The sequence below is a fragment of the Haliotis asinina genome, chromosome 11 (assembly GCF_037392515.1).
Source record: "Haliotis asinina isolate JCU_RB_2024 chromosome 11, JCU_Hal_asi_v2, whole genome shotgun sequence".
NCBI classification, from domain to species: Eukaryota; Metazoa; Mollusca; class Gastropoda; order Lepetellida; family Haliotidae; genus Haliotis; species Haliotis asinina.
This window is the reverse complement of record NC_090290.1, coordinates 34,815,201-34,835,058: the sequence shown is the minus strand read 5'-3', so window position 1 is coordinate 34,835,058 and position 19,858 is coordinate 34,815,201. Positions and strand designations below refer to the sequence as shown.

The 19,858-nt window shown below is 38.0% G+C and overlaps 1 protein-coding gene across 10 annotated transcripts in view; it reads right to left on the bottom strand.

Annotated features, from left to right (window-relative positions):
* The window catches only part of LOC137256625 (dnaJ homolog subfamily B member 6-like), a 59,387-nt gene that overhangs the window by 23,076 nt on the left and 16,453 nt on the right, over positions 1-19,858 (bottom strand). For 4 of the 10 annotated variants that reach the window (XM_067794511.1, XM_067794517.1, XM_067794515.1 and 1 more), the window contains exon 1: positions 17,669-17,911. The exons of 4 other annotated variants lie outside the window; for them this stretch is intronic. The gene's annotated coding sequence lies outside the window, so the exon portion shown is untranslated. Of the gene's footprint in view, positions 1-3,418; positions 3,593-17,668; positions 17,912-19,858 lie in introns of those variants that run through there. 2 more of the 10 variants (XM_067794513.1, XM_067794518.1) reach the window with 1 other exon arrangement.

The following is a 19,858-nucleotide window of genomic DNA, read 5'->3' as shown; positions in this document are numbered from 1 at the left end:
TGTTTGACACATCTGCCAGCAATATGCATCAGAGATCTGTAAACACCAACAAACCAGTGACTGATGTAATGAACAGTGTGACCTACCTAACAAACAGCACACCTCCATGGACAAAAATAAGATTACAAGAGCTCATTCTAAATTGGAAAAACCACATGCTGTAAAGATTAAGCAACAGGAAGCTAAACAGAAATGACACTGTAATCTCATATTTCCCCGAAAAGACAAATTCATTCTGATCTTGTTTTTTCTTATCACAACCTGCACAATGTTTTCAGATGCTGTTTTAAGGATTTGAGCATTTTCACTTTTATGACACATAATGTTCATAGGCCCCTATCATCATGATCATGTCTGTTTTCTTTTTATAACAATGACTGAAGCTCATGTATTGTTCCATGTCATATGGAATAATTCCTTTCACAACGACAAAATGGTAATGCCCGAACATGTGCATGAATTTCAGTATGAAAAAACAATAGTGTCAAACTGATTTACGTATGGGCAGATGTAAATATTATAACAATTATATGAATTCCTGGATGTCATTGTCTCAGAAGACAAACAAACCTGGCATTTACTATGTGCACCTGGTATATACCATCCTCGATATCTCCAGGGTATACGTTCCGAAAAGTCTCCACTATACCCTGGATTTATTACCTCCCTTGGTTGGCTTTTTATCCAATCAGGTGTATACGCTGGGAAGTTGAGTGAACCAATCACAACTCACTTTCGCTTTTTAAATTATCAAACGGATTAAACATGTTCTTGCATATGTTTTTAAAAGTTTCGGACCTATAAAGTTGTCTGTATGCTTTCCCTAAATTGTGAGTCGCATGGTGAGCAAACCTTTGCTGTTGCGACTGCTAGCTTTGTTGACACTCGCAAGCTCGGTTATAACGGCAGCCTAGCTGACTCGCTACTGTGAGAATGCGGAGCCCGCATAGGGAGGTAATAAAATTATCGGGCCGAGCCATAGATGTGTCCAGGGTATAGTGGAGACTTATCGGGACGTATACCCTGGAGATATCGAGGATGGGTATATACATGATATATGAATAAGGAAACAGAATTAATGTGCTCAAAAGCAACAGTTTCAAAAGTTTTTGTCATTGGACCTAATGCAATTTTGCAAAAGGAAGCATCAGAACCTCTTTCTCCTAAGTGATCGTACCATCTTTACAAATCACCACTGTGAACAACAGATCCAGATCAACACGTATGACAAACAGCGAATTTTCACTCACTACTCTGTTGCAGATACGAGGCCAGTACAGATCACTGAACAGGCGCATATAGATCACTTGAATATTCTGATGTGAAAAACACATTTGTAAGCACATTGTTTCCATTGCTCTGTGCTTGAACTACTGCATCAGCCAGTGAACTAGATTCATGTTGCATCTGTGTCACTGCCTGTCTGGGGAATATAAATCGTTATACAAAACTCTGTTCACACACTGTTGGCCATATTGTTGCTAAAAACGATATATCAACTTCATATAACTTACAAAGAGGCCAATCAACCACCACCTGGTTTTGTCAAAACAGTTCATCTTTACTGTTGTTGAGATAAGGCATTTCACGATTGAATAAACATAACAGCAAAAACGAAAGTGAGTAGAGATGCAATATGTATTGCATACACTGTGCATTAATAAACTCTCTACCTGATATGCTTTGACTACTGTGAGGGGTCAGAAAAGTGTTTTCAACGAACTTTCACTGTTTGTGCTTAATAACATAGGTTGTACTAACTGGATATTGCTGGTTTGGGACCAGCCATGCAAGCTCATTCTGGGCAAATGGAAACTGGGTCTTTGATTATGAAATGGATGTTTTACCACTACTTCATGTCCCAATGCAGGAATAAGACTTCAAAGTAATCATAAACATATAATAAAGGCTCAGTCACATATGTGCCATAAGAGCTAATCCAGTGCTGCATATGTGCACTCCACTTGAACATGCTAAAAACTTAAGTTGTCAAGTATAACTCTTTCAAATTTGCCACTTTGTATTTGGAAGGAAGCAACTTTTATGGCTCTTTGGAAAAACACCAAAGGGAATAATGTCACAGCATAGGGACACAGGAGAATCTACAATCAGGCCGCGTTAATCTGGACACTTCTGTTTTTTATACAAAACTTTCGGAGAGTGAAACATACAAACTACTTTTATGAACGAACTTTTATGAACACCACTACAGTAGAGTTACTTCCCTTTGACATGGCAATACAAAAACATACAAACGTATACAAGTTTCAAAAGACTTTATTACAGTTTGTAGACATAACAACTTGAATATTCATTTAACAACCAATCAATGCATACGATCATGTCTGGATAGATTATACATACACATAACAAAACTCAGTTGTGAAAGAAATCTCCAATGACAGTTTGCTTGGCAGGTGGCTTGAAAGATGCTCCTTGGAGAGCGTCTTCAGCACACTGGATGCAATGCTTGACGAGATATTTCTTGTAGTGGGCCTTGAAAGTTCTGCGATGTGGTGTTTCGGGGTAAGAAATGAACATTCACATTGTTCAGTTTGACATTGGCACACTTGTGACTGGCAGCATTGTCACAAAGTAAGATCACGTGTCGACCACGTCATCGCATCTGTCTGTCAAATGATCGTGGCCAGTCACAAAACATATCCGATGTCATCCATGCTTTCTTGTTAAACCGATATCAGACATACATTTCTGGACTAAAGTCTCTCCCAAGACATCTGGGATGTCTAGAATTTGTGATGACAAACGGCTTGATTTTGACCGATCCAGTTGTGTTTACAAACAAGGCAATGGTGATACATTCTTCCAATTTCTTTGTGCCAGCCATTTCCTTGTTTGCAAGGGTGTGATTTTAAAAACAACCCTGTTTCATCCATGTTATAATCTCAAATTTTGACACGAATGGTGTTTTACACAGCAAGTAAGCATGACAGGCATTTCTCAAACTAACCAAAAGTAAGACCCAATAATTGATCAAAATCACAAAATCAACTCGGAAGTGTCACTTAACAATTATCACTGAATGTGAGGGGATTATCCAAACCTTTTTGATGTACCGCCGGATTAATGAAGCAAAACTATGTGTAATTAGCTAATCTGTTACCGCTAATTAATGTCTGGATACGGAGAGTGCAGCACCGAATTTATGAATCGACAGGTAATGAGTTTGCGTAGTAAAAAAGATTGGTTACAGCTAGCTATTGTTTGGATATCATAGGAATGGGATTATCGGGGTCCGGACTAACGCGGCCTGACTGTATATTGGCAAAGCTCAAATTTAAAGAGAGCCTTAGGACCTGGAAGTTTGCGCCCAGTCAAGAGATTCCATATATTTCAGTAAGGATGCCTTTTATCTTCATGCTTATTTCAAAAACTGAATAGGGAAATGACAGCTCACCTTATATTTGCTCCACGCCCAATAACAATGTTAGTGTTAGTCAACTCATCCAAACCGGTGTAATCCACAGCAAACATTAACAGGCAGACGTGTGTCTATCAACAACAGTGACAAACTACTGTTACGCTTCAACAGTTAAGTCCAACAAAGATCCTGTTTCCTCAGGAACTGAGTGCATGCAAATGTCACAGTGAACTACACAACAACACACAATGTAGAAGTCTCTATGTGTAGAATATCCCTGCAAAACACCAGTACCACGCTCATCTTCAGTTGATCTGTCACCATGGACAATACAATATGTCTCCGTGTTGTGGGACAGTCTGTATCAGTGTTCCACACATGGTATACTACATATAGACCATGGAACAGCTGGAGGAATCAATACTAGCAGCCTCAACCACACTGCCTCTTGCTATAAATTTATACTATTTTAGGAAATTTAGAAGAAAAGCCTGGGGATGACTTGCCTGTGTCAATGTTAACTTGAACAAAACAAGCCCTTAAAATTGTCCATAGTTAAGCAGGATTAGCAAGCATTCTCATCCAAGGGAACCTGCAGCTGTAGTATTTGAATAAAAGAGAATTAAAACTTTAAATTAAAACATTACGGAGAGCTATGACAAATGACCCAGCGTTGATTGCGTCAGAGGTAAACATTGCAAACCTTGATGAGAATTTGAATATAAATACCAAACCCTGAATTCTTCAATTTCAATTTTCAGGCCATGTATGTAAGAGACTAATGCTTGGTTCCTGAATATATATGATTTTGATTCTAAAAAGTAAACCCATTTAAATTGAAAAGAAGCCTCTGTGATTTGGGAGATCCCAGCATGAACTTGGGGAACTCTAGGCTTGCTTCATTTAGGGCTCTAGCATTGCTGGAAGGGTTAGGCAGTTGCGAAAGTAACGTGAAACAAGCTATGTGAGTGAGGGAGGTGGGTTTAACACAGCTTTTAGCAATATTCCATCTGGGTGACGCCAGATATGGGCTTCACATGAATGTGGGAAATCAAACCCAGGTCTTCGGCATGACTAGCAAACACTTTAGAACTAGGCTACCCCATCACCCCGAAGGATAGAAGGAAGCCTCCATATGCCTAATCCTAAACACTTTATGACCATACATCAAGTTTCACAACATAGACAAAGAAACTTAAATATGACCATGTTACAAATGTTCACTTGTTTATATATGATATCGCCACCATAGATATGGGTATCTCTAATACCCGACAAGGATAAATAATATCTACCACCTAATATCTCATCTCACATCTAGCCCTCACATAATAAAATATGTCATGCTCATTCTCTGTAGCTATCTCTCAATGTTCAACAACACTGTCAACACAGCAGTAAGCTTCATTTAACATCTTCCATCACTAAATGGAGATCAGACAAGTCAAGTCCAGTCGCAGTCCTAGCATATTTGATTCAAGCCTTTCAAACATAACTTCTATTGTCTACCAACTCATAAAATATATAAGGTCAAAACTAGGCAAGAGATCAAGGGTCCTTGGCATTGATTGCCCTTCTGAGAGAGGCTGAGGATTTATAGAGTGATTTATGCAAACACCTCAGCAGCAAATCTAGGTGACTCCAAGATTCCCTTTTATTTCAATACTTGACCCAGTATTATAATCTATCAGTTATAAGCATCTAAAATGTCAAGAGTTGCTGTCATGTGTGTGTGTCAAGCTGGGATACATTGATAAGAATCATCATAGTGAGTGATTCTGGGACCGTTCACCTTTTACAATTATTAAGGGCTACTGGAGATCAATTCTAACAAGTTCTTTACAAATCAGCTTTCTATCGATTATCATACATTTAACATACTTTAGTGGAAGTCAGTGAAAGACATTCATCTCTGATTCTCCCATGACAACAAACAATTAATAAATGGGAAGGTATTGTCCCACACAGTAAATAATATGCCTGCTGTGACAATCAGATCTTGCTGGACAAACCAGTGATCGATATTATGAAAAATGATTACAGCACCAGCTCACACCACATTAATACAGTGATGAAAGCCAATTATCATTTTTCTGAGTTGGTCTGACATCTAAACAATTAAAAAGTGAAAACATACAGGTGGTGTGCAGTTAGTGCCACACACAATAATATACAAGCTAGGCCTTTGTGCAACAGTCTTGGCCAGATCAATATCATGAGTGCTGATCAGCACTGGGTATGGCATGACACAGATAGGACAAAGTCATTGTGAAGGACTACTGATCCATTAGACTGTCTCTTACAATCAAAACTTATTCACCAACTTATGCTTGTCATAAAATGCGCCTAGCAGGATTGGGTGCTCTGGCTCACTGACCACATCACTGTACCCAAATTCTTTGATGCTTATGCTGCTTATCATTGGACTGTCTGGTCTAAACTTGATTATCTACAGACTACCATCATAAAACTTGAATATTGCTTAGTGTGGCATAAAACAACAGACCAAACCAGGATAGGTTGCTGGGAATAATTTTTTTCTAAAAAAAACACAGCAATAAATTCCTACTCTTACATTAGTGATGGACACTGGCAATCACACAAATAACTAAATATTTAAAATGTGAAACACGGTATTAATGTAGCATACATGATATGCTTCATTGTTTCCTTACTAATGTTAATGATGGTGTTCAGCATGATTATTATGTTTCTATGAAGCATAACTGTTTATTTTTAATACTATATTTCACATTAATGAAAAACAGTATGGGCCCTGTAACCATGGTAGCCAGACTGAACCAAACAAAACAAACATGCTGTCATGGTTGTGAGCCATTATTTGAGTGCTTCCTGGTACTGCACTATCATGAACTTGATGAGACATTGATTAAATTCTATTTTCTGTTGCAGCAAGCAATATTAACGCTGTATCAGCCCAAACTTTGTCTCTGGAATGCCTGGACACTTAACCCTTTGACTGACAGCATGATCAAAGCCACTGTGGCAATCAGCAGCTTCATACACTTCATACACTCTGCTGTCCGAGTCCAGTAAGATTTTGTTTGGTCTTGTAACTCAAGCAATTGTAATCCAGATGGTCTGTCATACAGACCTTGAACCAAGTATGTCCAAGATAGCTCATGCAAGTCTAGAAAAAGTGGCAAATCTTGAAATGAAGAAGATCCATGTAGATCCTGGGTCTTTTGCAATCCATTGATCCTGTAAAATCCTGCTTGTTGTAAGAATTGAATTCACAGGATTGGGTGGTCAGACTTACCAACTTGGTTGACACGTCTTTAGTTCCCAATTGTGAAAATCAGCGCTCATGCTGTTGATCACTGGATTGTCTGATCCAGGCTTGATTATCTACAGATTGCTGCCATATAGCAGGAATATTGCTGAGTGTGGCGTAAAATCAAACCCACTCACTCACTGAAATTGAAGGATATCAGAGGGCTCCTTTACATCATTCTTTTACTTTGAATGTTGTTTTGTTGGTTTTTTTTCGTTAAATGTGTTCATTTTAGTTATCAGCAAGTGAGTGAGTTTCAGCTTAAACCAACTTTTAGAAATATTCCTGCAGTATCATGACACCAGGGGACACCAGAAAAGGGCTTCACACATTACGCCCATTCCATTGTGGGGAACTGAACCGGAGTCTTCAGCATGATGAACAAAACACTTTAAGCACTAGATTACCCTATAGCATTTACCTGTAAACAGTCTTCACAATGATGTGTTCATCCTGATTGGACAAATGGAAACAAACAGCACAAATTAAACACAACCGACCTTAACATATGCACAGTCAGTTTGAAGCTTCTGTGCTGTGCTACATGGTAGTGTCCCAGGAATACAATCAGTTAATGTCTGCATAGTCTACTCAAGGCAACAGCACGGCTGAGTGAATGAGTGAGTGAGTGAGGTTGGTTTTATACTGGATCACCTAATACCACAGACACACATCAGAACAGGCTAGTTCTGGAGGCAGGCAAAGCTTGTTTCCACTCCACACCTACTGGCAGCATCAGGCCCAGCCTGATGACTGGGAAGATGAGTATCTGACAACTCAGCCACACATGTGGGTAAACATGACTAGGTACATTACCACTGCCCCAGCCAATCATCAATACACTCAACATCTGGTATCCCTACACATTATTTATACCAAACTTTCAGAGAAAGTGTGTTTCACAGTCCCCGAACCACATTATTTACTGCAGTGCTATAAGGCTCTAAATAAAATGATCTCCGGGGCTCCTTTCAATTTAAACAGGCTTTTCTGTTATAATCAAAATTTTGCATCCAGAGACTAAGCATTGTTATTCAAGGCCTCAGACTTCTCATACAGGAAAAGGCAAGTGCAGAGCTAGAAATTAGGATTTCACCATCATCGGTCATACTTGGGGTTCTTAATAATAATTATTCACTTATATAGTGTCTAGTATCCATTTGACTTGTTTGCTCACTGGACATTGTATTCAGAATCTGATTATTATTATCCCGGATAACTCCAGCTTAGATGTTAGAAGGCTAGAGCCACAGGGCTTTATCTCACTGGGTACCCATTTCCTGCTGTGTGAACAAAGGCAATTTTGAACAAACTCACTTGCCTATGGTGAGATCACATGTATCACATGTGGTTCACTGTGGGGCAGAACTGAAGTCCTAAAACTCTCAGGAGTCAAGCTGCCAACACGGTCACCCATCCAAGGACTGTGAGCTTGACAGTGCTTAGCCTTAACTGATTTGCAGTGATTTTACGTAGGGGTTGCCGATAATACCGGTTAACTGGCATATTTCAATGTAAACTTCATAATACAATATACTGCAGTACACTTTTCGTGAACTGTTTCACCCAATTCGATTGCCAATTTCTGTGACCATGATCGGTAACTTTCACAATGATGCATTTCCCTAACATTATTGCTGAGAATGTTTATTGGTCACACAGATGCATTTTGAACCATAATTTAAAAAAATAGATTGGTATCGGCATTTGTTGATAAACAAACCAAACTGGTGGAGGCCACTGCTGAAGCTTTTGTTCTGGAGTTCCAAACTCAAGAGCACAGTCTTCAGTTTGGAAACATCTGAAATTTATCTCTTGTACAATCACATCTGGGGCACTGTTTCAAAAGAAAGGAAACAATAATTTCATTACCTGAACCATGTGTTACACTTTCGCAATATATCAGAATACATATTGCAATATATGCATTATATTGCAATAAGGAAAATTTGGGCAATAACCACCCCCAAAATAAATGAACTTCATGAGTATGATCAGTACAGTCAATGGCAGCGGTCTGATTACTTCCTTGCTTTGGCTTCAGTCCCACTTCTTAGTGACGCGTGAAGATCTGGTTAGAAATGATCTTCACTAACCCATGCTTCTTGCAAGAGGCAAACTTATGGGATTGAGTGGTAGGACTTGCTGACTTAGTTGACACATATCATCATATGCAATTGGGTAGATCAATACTCATAATGTTAATCACTGAATTGTCTGGTCTGAAAATTTACAAAAAGCTGTCATATACCTGGAAAATTACCCACTGCTCTGTTAAACAACAAGTAAACAATAAAAAAACTGAAGTCCACAGGAAAACCTCAATCGTTCTTCCTGAATATCAACCTGTGAAGGTCAGGGATAGACTATTGATCTTCAGTAACCCATGCTTGTTGTTACACTCACTCACTCTTCCTCAATCTGAGATATTAGTGGACTTACACTAATTTCAAAAACTCAATCATGACAGAGAATCCAATGGATTTAAGGTTGTATAATCTGGAATAAACAAAAACAAAATCTGTTCCAGGTTCTTATCTATTCAATGTAAACAAAAAACCAAGACTATTTTCCTTTATGCTATTTAAACATAAATCCAAGTGCAAGTAATTTCTAGAGATACAGGAACGCCCAGTGACGGGCATGTAAATACTCCATGAACTACAAGTATGATGTATGGGTTTTGACATGTTTAACTTTGGGTTTTCCTTAAACAAGGTGACTAGAGGAAGCAACACTTAAATCCATCAAAAAGGAAAAGCGGGGAGGCATCATGGTTGTCACCTCAGCCACCAGCTAATAATGTTTACAAACTACATATGTAGGCAGAATGGTACATTTATTACAGTTTACCATAGGCTTACAAACATCATAGCACTGTGAGTGTCAGTGAGTGAGTGAATTTACTTTCACGCTGCACTCAGCAATACTCCAGCTACATGACGACAGTCTAAAACAGAAAATACAGTGATCAACAGCATGAGCATCAATCTACGCAACTGGGATAAGATGACATGTGTCAACTAAGTCAGCAAGTCACCTGATCCTGTTAGTCACCTCTTTCAACAAGCATGTGTTACTGAAGATCCAAAGTTGCTTCATTTCAATGCAGATAAAGGAAAGGTGAAAAGGAAAATAATGCTGTTCGGACTGACAGCCATACTGATGTTGCTATAACCAAACTGAATCAACATAAACCAAATGTAGTTTAAACATACCTGATGACCTAGAACCATTCATCAATAGCATTAAACATGATCAGTTGGGAGTCAACACCCCCAGTGTGTTTTTCACTATAGAATTTGTTGAAGCCATGCATAACTGTAAATGTTTCACAAGAGATATATTATGGCCAACTAAACATTCCATGAATGGCACCAGAGCACATCTATTTACATCATAGAAGTATTCCTCTAACAACAGAACCTCACACATTATGCCCATATGGGCTGGCCTTGTTAGATCAAAACTTGAGTCGACAAACGCATTGCACCTACAACCGTACTCCCATTCAGAAGATGCAGATCTTGGTGGCTGATTTGTTTGAACCAGCCTGTTTTCCCATTACTTCCAATTTCAACTACTTCAACTTTGACATACATTGTAAAGTAATTATGATAATAATTATGAGTGCGTGAGTGAGTGAGTTTGGCTTTAAACTGGTAATACAATTATGGAATTATTGCTTCTAGCACTATTCCAGTAATATCGTACCAATAATGGTCGTCACACACTGTATCTGTGTGGGGAATCAAACTGGGCCTTAGGCATGATGTGGAGATCTGACAAACTTGGTGAGTGAGTTAAAGTCTATGCAATATTCCACCAATATTCCGATGGGGGATACCAGGGTTTCACATATTGTACCCATGGGGGAATCAAACCTAGATCTTTGGCATGCCATGTGAAGCTTTAACCACTAGACTAACCCAGTGCCCTAATTTTAATAATAACATCACCATGAATAGTTTATTCATCATGACATAAAAATAGTCCTTCTGGGAAGGGCCAGCAGCTCACATTACAAATTTCAGGAACTACACAAAGAGTGTGATATTGATGATACTAACAGTACTTCCAGTATATTACAGCAAGTCATGGGCTTAAAACAAAATATGGGGGAAACCCTGAGCATGGAGATCTGTGCGAGTCAGTTTAGTTTTACATCAATATTTTGATAATTTTTCGACACCAGACACCAGAAATGGGCTTTCACCTGAGTCTTCGACATGATGTGTAGATCTGACAAACCTGGGTTCATTACTGTCGTAAATATAATATTTATACTTTATTCAGCATATGCTTGTGCTACAAAGGGAGGCAACTCTGCAATCCAGCAGCTCAGATGACTGAACAACAAAGCCCACAATTCACTACATCTGTGAGGAGATTGTGGACATACAGGGGTGTAGAATACAACACTCAACTATGCCGGGATGTAAATCTGCCTGACAAAATGCACTTGAATTGGCATTTGACAAGTAAATAAATGACTAAATTATGCAATCAATTTAACCAGTTAACAATTTGACCTCATCCAGGATACATTTCCTTCTAGCACATCCGTGAATGTTTATCTCATAGCCCAAAGACCTACAGGAATTTAACTGAAACACCAATGAGCAAACAGTATCTATAAATGTCTCAATAAGCCTGGGCTTCTGAACTGCAACTTTAAACAATGTTTAAATTAAAGTTTACTAAAATCCATTAGGGAGCAATCAAATAATTAACTGTCAAATTAAAAACTTCACCACACCATCTACTGCCAGACATCTACTGACATGTGACATTTCAAGGAAAGAATACAAAGGTGATGTGATGTGATGTGACATAACATGACATAACGTGAGGTAAACTGGGGTTAACATTATGCTCAGATTTTTTTTTGCAGTTAAAAAGTTAAGTGCATATAATCAGGTTTTTGAAATGTCAAATATTTCTTGTGTTTTTTTTATATAAGTTCTCAGCTTGTTTTCAGGTTAGAAATAATACAAATATCATAATTACAGCTCTTACTTACTGATGGGAAATGTGCTGAGCTTTTCTTATAGATTTTATTTACCATTGTATGATGAACTTTAATGACGGAGTACTGCTCTTTTGCAAAATCAGAAATTTTAGAAAATCAGAACTCCACCTAAGACACAGGTTACTGGTGTGCCTAAAGACTACATCTCTCCATGAAGTCCTCACTAGTGGTTAGAAGTGTGCCGGTTTTGATAACAATAGCACGCTCCAATGATCACACTCAGGCAGGATCTAATGTCACTGGTTTATTTCAGGACAGATTGTATGGCTGCTGTCGTCTTTCTACTTGTTTAATTGTGCATGCCAGCTACTTACCCCATAAAAGCAGACGTCTGCCTACTACTGTGTTCAAAAGCTTCTAACACAGAACCCACTGTCATTACAAGGATCAGGAGATCTCAACTCAAGCTTTAAGGGACACCTAGGGATACTGAAGCAAGGTAAACAATGCTACAAACTCACTGAAATATTACTTGAACCAGTTTGAACATCCAAGCCAAGGCATCTTAAAATAAAATGCTGAAGATTTGGGGCAACATGGAAATATGACAGAAGCAAGCATCCATCATCTCAGGACTCAAACTTGTGCCTCAGTGCCCCGTCGTAGACACTTAGTCCCTGGGTACATATACTTTGGACTCCATTTAAATTGAAAAGAAGCCTCAGGGAGTCCAGAGATTTAGAAAATGAGGAAATACAGACAGGCCTCGTTTAACATGTTTAAGGCTTTAGCATTGCAGGGAGGGCTAGGCAATAAGGAAAATAATGTGAATTCTGGGACTGCGAGTACGTCCCATCTCACTGCCTCTGAAACTGAACACAGGAGTTCAATCAACACTGACAAGTCATGTGCGGCAGTACAATATCTAGTTTGTCTTTCACAATAATGACACAGCTTGTTGAATATTAGTGTTTAATATTCCCTTGGTTAATATATGGAGAAACATTAAGCTAATCAAATATAAAAATTGTCATGTCAATCCATTTTGGCTCCAATGAGAGGGTTTTAGATAACATTAGTGAATGAATATTGTTTTAATCCATTTGTAGCAATAGCCCAGCCATATCAAGGCAGGGGCACATCAGAAATGGCCCTCACATATTGATCCATGTGCGGAATCGAATCTGGATCCTTGTGGTGATAAGCAAACGTTTTAACCACTAGGCTACTGCTGCGCCCCCAGATAAATGGTAGCCGTCATGATACACAATATACTTGTGGGTATATAAAACTCGTCCAACACATCTTCAAGAATGATACATCATGCCAAACACTGGATGAATCAGTCTTTATCTCATCTTTTTCCCACCATGACTAATAAATTTATCAATTTCTGCTACACAATCAAATACAAAGTGTCCGTCTTAAGCAGCCTGCAGGAAATGCTAACTGATGCTCTCAGAGATGATCATAAAAGGTATAGAACATTACCTTCTAAAATGACGCCAGCCAAGAAGAATAAATAAAAGTGCAAGCTTGTAGGTCAGCTCAGATCAATCTTCAGTGACTCACAAAAACTGGTGGCTTGCTGGTAATTAAAAGAGACCGTGCCTAGAAAACACATTTAGTGTTAATTTCCAGCTGTTCTTCATGGTGTTGAATTATGTGTTGTGACTAATTGCTGCTCTCTGTATCAGATCTTCACCGTCTAAGCAAATGTTAAAACTCAACCAAACCAGCAAAAAATAAAGTCCCTGAAATAAGTTAAATGAACAACCTTCACAAACATTTCAAAAGTTTCATGTGAAATATCACACAGCTATCCTACAGAGAAATAGATAAAATGCTGACATGTCCAAACTTTAGTCTTTCAAAAAGGAAAAAAGAGAAAAAAAAGAAAAAGTATCATATTTTCTGAATATATAAAACTCAAAACTTCATTTATGTGAAAAATAAATAAGAAACACCAATAAAAAGATACACAATATGACATTGGAAGTTTCTTATCAAATAACATGTAGATTTGTGACCTGTGATGCAAATGGCTCAAAAAAAATATACTTTGTTACATCACTCATCGAGATGAATAACATGTTATTCCACAAGCATATAAGATATCATCTATCCCTAAGTGTCCAATGCATTCCACACCTAGCAATGTTCTTGGCTCATTCAACATGATCCCTGTGTAATATCAAATTTAAAACCTATGCAACAAACAAAAAGTGTGCAACATAGTGATATAACAATGTATCTCCATAACTGTCAAAGCTCTAACATTCATCCAGTTGACTTGTAGGTCTTAAGGCAAATGCAGATATAAATAATAATATCCATCTGGCCTGTTCTTACTGAGAGTTCACATTCTTCAGAAAGCAGTTTGGCGCTAACACCTAGTGTTCAGTTATCCAGAAGTATAACTTGACATCATCCCCAATAGACCTTAGTGCTAATGTATGGACATGAACAGACATAGCTCATGATACCAAAATAAATTTGACAAGACCCAAGCCAAGAACCAGAAGCTAAAATCACATACTATACATCTGCAACAACCACATTCAAATTGCTGCACTATGCCAAAATACAATATCTGTATCTTCATGAAATATTTCGCAACTTTTAGGCCAACAATTAGATGCCAAACCTACTAAAGCCATCATCCAGTTTGAGCTACATGCTCTTTAGCTGTGTAGGATTCCCTGTCTCGTTCTCTGACAACGGTCTACATCTAAAAGATCAGACTTCTTGCTTGTATATTGTTCAAGAGACTTGATGGAACATAGAATACCAGCATGTGGAAGATGAAATGATTCACAGGCACTACTGTGGACAGATTGGAGCGAGACATATGGTTTTACTTGCAAACCTAACAGCCTGAGACTACTGTCGTTTCAGAGAATGAGACAATTTCTCAGAGATACTTGATGAATCATGGCGATTATGAATGAGCCAAATTGCCTTGAGCTGTTCGGTAAAGAGCTGAATGAGCCCATAGTACAGAAATAGCGTTGAAACATTCACCAATCCCAGCAAACTGAGACTTCCACAATTTCTTTTGGTCAGCAAAAGTTCAGTCAACAGAGGAAACATCAACAAATTAATATCTAAAATAAACCAAGGTAATGCATATGCACGTTGTTCCTAGACAACTAAACTCAAGATGTTTGGCATAAATGGTATCATGAGTTACTGAAGGGATTGCTAGACTGAAATATATATAAGATCTTAAAAGAAACGGAAAATGGAAAAATTAGGTTTTTTTAAAATTCTTTGAGTAGACAAGATTACAAATCTGAGTCTAGGTAGGACTTCTGTTTATACAAGCCTTGCTCCCCTATACCATGTATAACATTGATCAAATAATGCACTATCTGTCCAGCATCAATCATCAATCAAAATGTAGTTCCTCACAGTCACATATCCACCTTCAGTGCCCCTTCAGTGAATCTAGCTGTTAACACAATCACCAATCAGCTTTATCAAATCTTGGATCAAATCAAATCACTTCCATGCACCCATAGAACAACATGGAGAAGTGTGATACCTGATTTCTTTGAAACTGAAGCATTCCCCTGCTCACAAGTGATGATTGTCTGGTCCATTACCAATGAGCAATCATTGGCAAAGATTGGTTGGTTACATTTTTCAGATTTTCCTGTTCAGGATGTTATTGAAGATATATATTAAGATAAGAAACTCCAATGTATAATGATGAAACTCTCTACCTTTAAGTGGTCACTAAGATCTCATGAACACAAACATCCCAGAAATATTCAGTCATGACTTTTCAGTAAGTCAAGTGAGTTCTCTAAGAATTAAACACGTTTTTTCTGGCACCCTCCAAGATATGTTCTGTCATCAAGTCTTCCAAACACCAAAACAGAAGTTTCAAAATTGTTCGTGTTTGATTACGAGGAAATGTGATCAACTGCTTGGTCACTGTGACCAATGTTTGATCGTAACACAACTAGTATCAAGACCACGAGGCACCAGTACATATTAACCACAGATTTGTGTCATGGAGTGTTATACATACAGAAGTACTACTGCAATACTAGACGTCAATACTACAGGACCGTATTCTGACATAATTTGTCATTGAAATCCATATCAGATTAGATTTAGTAGCAATTTTATCAGTCTGTCAACACTTTAATACTGTTGTTGGCGTCTTTTCAAAATGGATATGTGAAGTTGAGTTATGTGAGTTGGGGACTAGAGATGACTTTACTGCAGCTTATGGGAATTTGAACACTGACTCTGAAACATGGCAAGGAAACGCTTTAACATTAGGCTACCCATTATTTTAATAACTGTATCAAATAAAATAATGGAAATTGACCCCTTAAAAAGCACTATGAACAAGAGTAAGTGAGTATGGTTGAACACTACTTTTAGCAATATTCCAACAACCTCACAGTGGGGACACCAGAAATGGGCTTAACACATTGTATCAGTATGGGGGAATCAAACCCAGGTCTTTGGCATGACGAGCCAATGCTTTATCCATGAGGCTACCCCACTGCCCCACTATGAAGAAGATATCTCCTTGACAAACCATATTAAATCCTCAATGGATGCTTTCATCTGTGAGTGTTCCTCTACCATGTCTGCCTCAAGAATACAACCATCATGCATTTGCCCATGTTATGTCTACATATGCTGGCCAATGTTTTACACCTGGGCTTGGACTCAGACCAATATTGTAAACATGATACGGGAGCTTCCTGAATGTTATGTAATAATGTAATGGTAACTCACAAGGTACAATGGAGGTCTCTATAGATCTCTCACAGGCTGCACAGCTCATAGGCCATTACTAATAGTTTTTCACAGTCATTAGCAGCAATTCAGCAGTAATTGTATTACTAAACAGTGTAACTTCATGTTAAACAGCAGTCTTTGAACTCAACAGTTATCTAATTTGGGGGGGAAATAGCTTTAAGTGGCAGGAAAGCTTAAAGTGGCACAGGTTTGGGACATTACAACCAAGGTGAAACTAGCATGTACAGATGTAGTGATGACATACGAAGAAACATCAAGATTTGGAACCTCAATCATCGTGTCTTACAGTCCCTGAATTGTTTTATTTCCAACTCCGCCTTGCCGTGTTAGCAATGAATGCTAAAGTCCTAAATGAAGCAACTCAAGATATCGTGAGGTTCTGAATGTCCCATCCCACTGGGCTCCTTTTCAATAGAAATTCAATTATTGTAATTATCAATATTATTTAACTTCAGCAACTAAGCCTTAGTCTGCATGCATCATGACTTACTAAGCCTTAGTTTATAGATAAATGATCCACCTGCGACCCGAAATTAAACAGGAGTCAAGGGGTCATGACCTTTTATGTTAACAGTCACAAAGAGAAATGGTTCCATTTTGGACTGGAGTACCAAAAAGCATAGGCAATGACCCCAGAGCCTTAACTGTGAACACTGGTGAGTAAAAATGAAACAATAACAGAGCACACTGTCAACTTTAGTAAAATCATACACAGGAATCTTGTACAATAATTCTCAGTGAGACTAAAAAGTCCAATTGCTTTTCAACAATGCACATGATACACCTGCAAGAATAATTCTTCGCATGGACTAAATATATCTCCCATTTGGCAATCTTTCCTAAACGTGCCATTATCGTGACAACTTGAAACAACTGTCTTCTCTGTACTTAAATACTGGACTCATTTTGCTAATATTTAAAATCGAACTTGAACATGTCATAAACCAATGTTGTGTCAAAAAGTGAGTCACTCCGCCCAGTATGGACTCTATAACGTTCCATGGATGAATATTAATAAAGACGTGGAATGGAGCAAGGATAAGAAAACAAGTACTCTACAGCCCTCCAAGCTACTGCAGTCAAAAAGGGAGCCTCCTCGTAGTGGTTAGGGAAATATGTGCTATTTATATTACAGACTCTGTAAAAACAAACAGGGATCAGGGAACAAGTACAAAAGCCGCTAATCATCAAGTCTCATTCAAATCTTAACCAAACGAAGCAATAGATTTACCTTCATCAACATTGTGTCAGGACGTCATGGTATTTCTTCCTCACTCTACAGTTCCATGTCTCTCAGCCTACTAGTCAATACCTCACAGGTCACAAACCACTGACAGTCCAACCAACTTGGAACAGTCTGGCTGAGCTCATCAGTTACCTCGACTTGCTTCCTTCCTTCCTCATCCTCCCCACCTGTGAGCTCCAACATTCCCAAGCCCTAGTGTTGGTGTGTACAGTTCATCCCAACGCTACTGCCACCAACACACCTTGTCTGGAGACTCACTGCTGGCTGCTACATAGACTTGAAATACTGAAATGTATCTGTTAAATTCTACAGGAGTTATTTCAGTACTATATATCTGTTATGTTCTACATGTGTTACTGGAATATTGTGTGTTATACCCTACAGGAGTTATTGGAGTTCTAACTGTATATCTGTCAAGTCCTCCAGGCATTATCAAAATATATCCTGCAGGAGTTATTGGAGTACCACAAGTTATATCTTACAGATCCCATTTTATCCAACCAAAAGGCATTACTGGAGTACTACCATATATCTGAAACAACATACAGGCACTATTAGAATACCATATGGTTGTCGTTCCTGCTGCAGTTATTGCATGGAGTACTATAATATGCTAGATCCTAACATTGTGTGATGCTGTAAGCATGACGTCGACGTCACCTCTGTCACAATAGTACTAGAGAGCCGAGCCGAGAGTCATCACACTTGTTGAATTCTTAGGAAAGAAGTACCTTGCTAAATATTATTTTGCTACTGTTTGGTGAAAAGTAAATAAAATACTAAACTATGTCCCGTGTAATACCATATTTATGAAACTCATGAATGGTGTTAGATACCAGAGCATTCACTTGTTTCATAAATATGGTATTACAAGGGACATCTTTCAGTATTGTCTACAGCCTACACTTAAGTACCATCTATGCTCTACATCTCACAGAATCAAATGGTAGTTCCATTATTAGATTACAATACATGTGTTACCCTGAATGGATTGTAATGTCATCCCTTGTACCTGTACACTACATATGTAGCAAATCTCTCATGATACATGGTTATTTCAATGGCATGAATATTAATAAAAATGATAAATATCAGCTGCATATCAAACATATGTCTCTTATGTATATGCCTGCAAATAATGCCCATGTGCTATAGTTCATCAAATACTATCATTACATATCTAAGTAAATGTGTTAATTTCAAACAAGACATAGTATATTATCACAGAACCAAATCTGTTTTCATTCCTGTGTCTAACAACACCAACTTACTTGCAAAATCAGAGACTGGGATGCAATCTTTTTGAAGGTTGCCTAAGTACTTTGTGTCAGGACTCTTGTGAAAATAACCATGCCTATACCTTTTCATGATCCAGTTGAACTTAAGACATCACAATGATTATATCATGTCAATTTATTGTTAAATAAATCAGCTAACATATTGTAAACCTGTAACCGAGAGTACAATTTCTAGAATACTATCAAATATAGCAAGAATAGATCAGATTCACAAACTATGTTATCATTGAAAACAGCATATCCTGTTATGTACTCTGGTATTCAAAATGGCCTGCCCATGTCAAGCTGTGTAACTGAGACTTAGGTTTTTGAATAATTTCAGTTAGTCAAATTTGTCACCTTTCCCATTAAATGAAATCATGGTGTAAATTTATAATTTTATTCCTGCCACCAGGGCACATTCACAATATTTCATTTGTGCAATTTCAAAACTTACTGCGCAATGGTACTGAAATTAACCACTATTTCCATCCAAGTAATTGTTGTATTTCCACAATTCCAGTACAAAATATGGAAGGGTAATATAATATTATTGGTCTAATATACAGCTGTAATATCCAATGTAGCGATATCCCCATATTATTACAGAAAATATTTCATGCGAGTCTCCAAATGATAATTATTAGCACCTGTTATCCTGATTAACATTATTCACTGATATTCATCTCTTTGGACCAATGAGCTTGATCATTGATCAGATATAGGTGATTGTGACCATCAATTGCATAATGTAAGCAAATAGGATATAAATCTCTATACCTTGCTATGGTTACAAAGATTAACTGAATGGGTTGAGGCAAAATGGGGTTACAATTTATCTTCAAGATTATTGCATTCACAAAAAACATGTAGCTGCCTGTAGAAGTGTGGACTAATG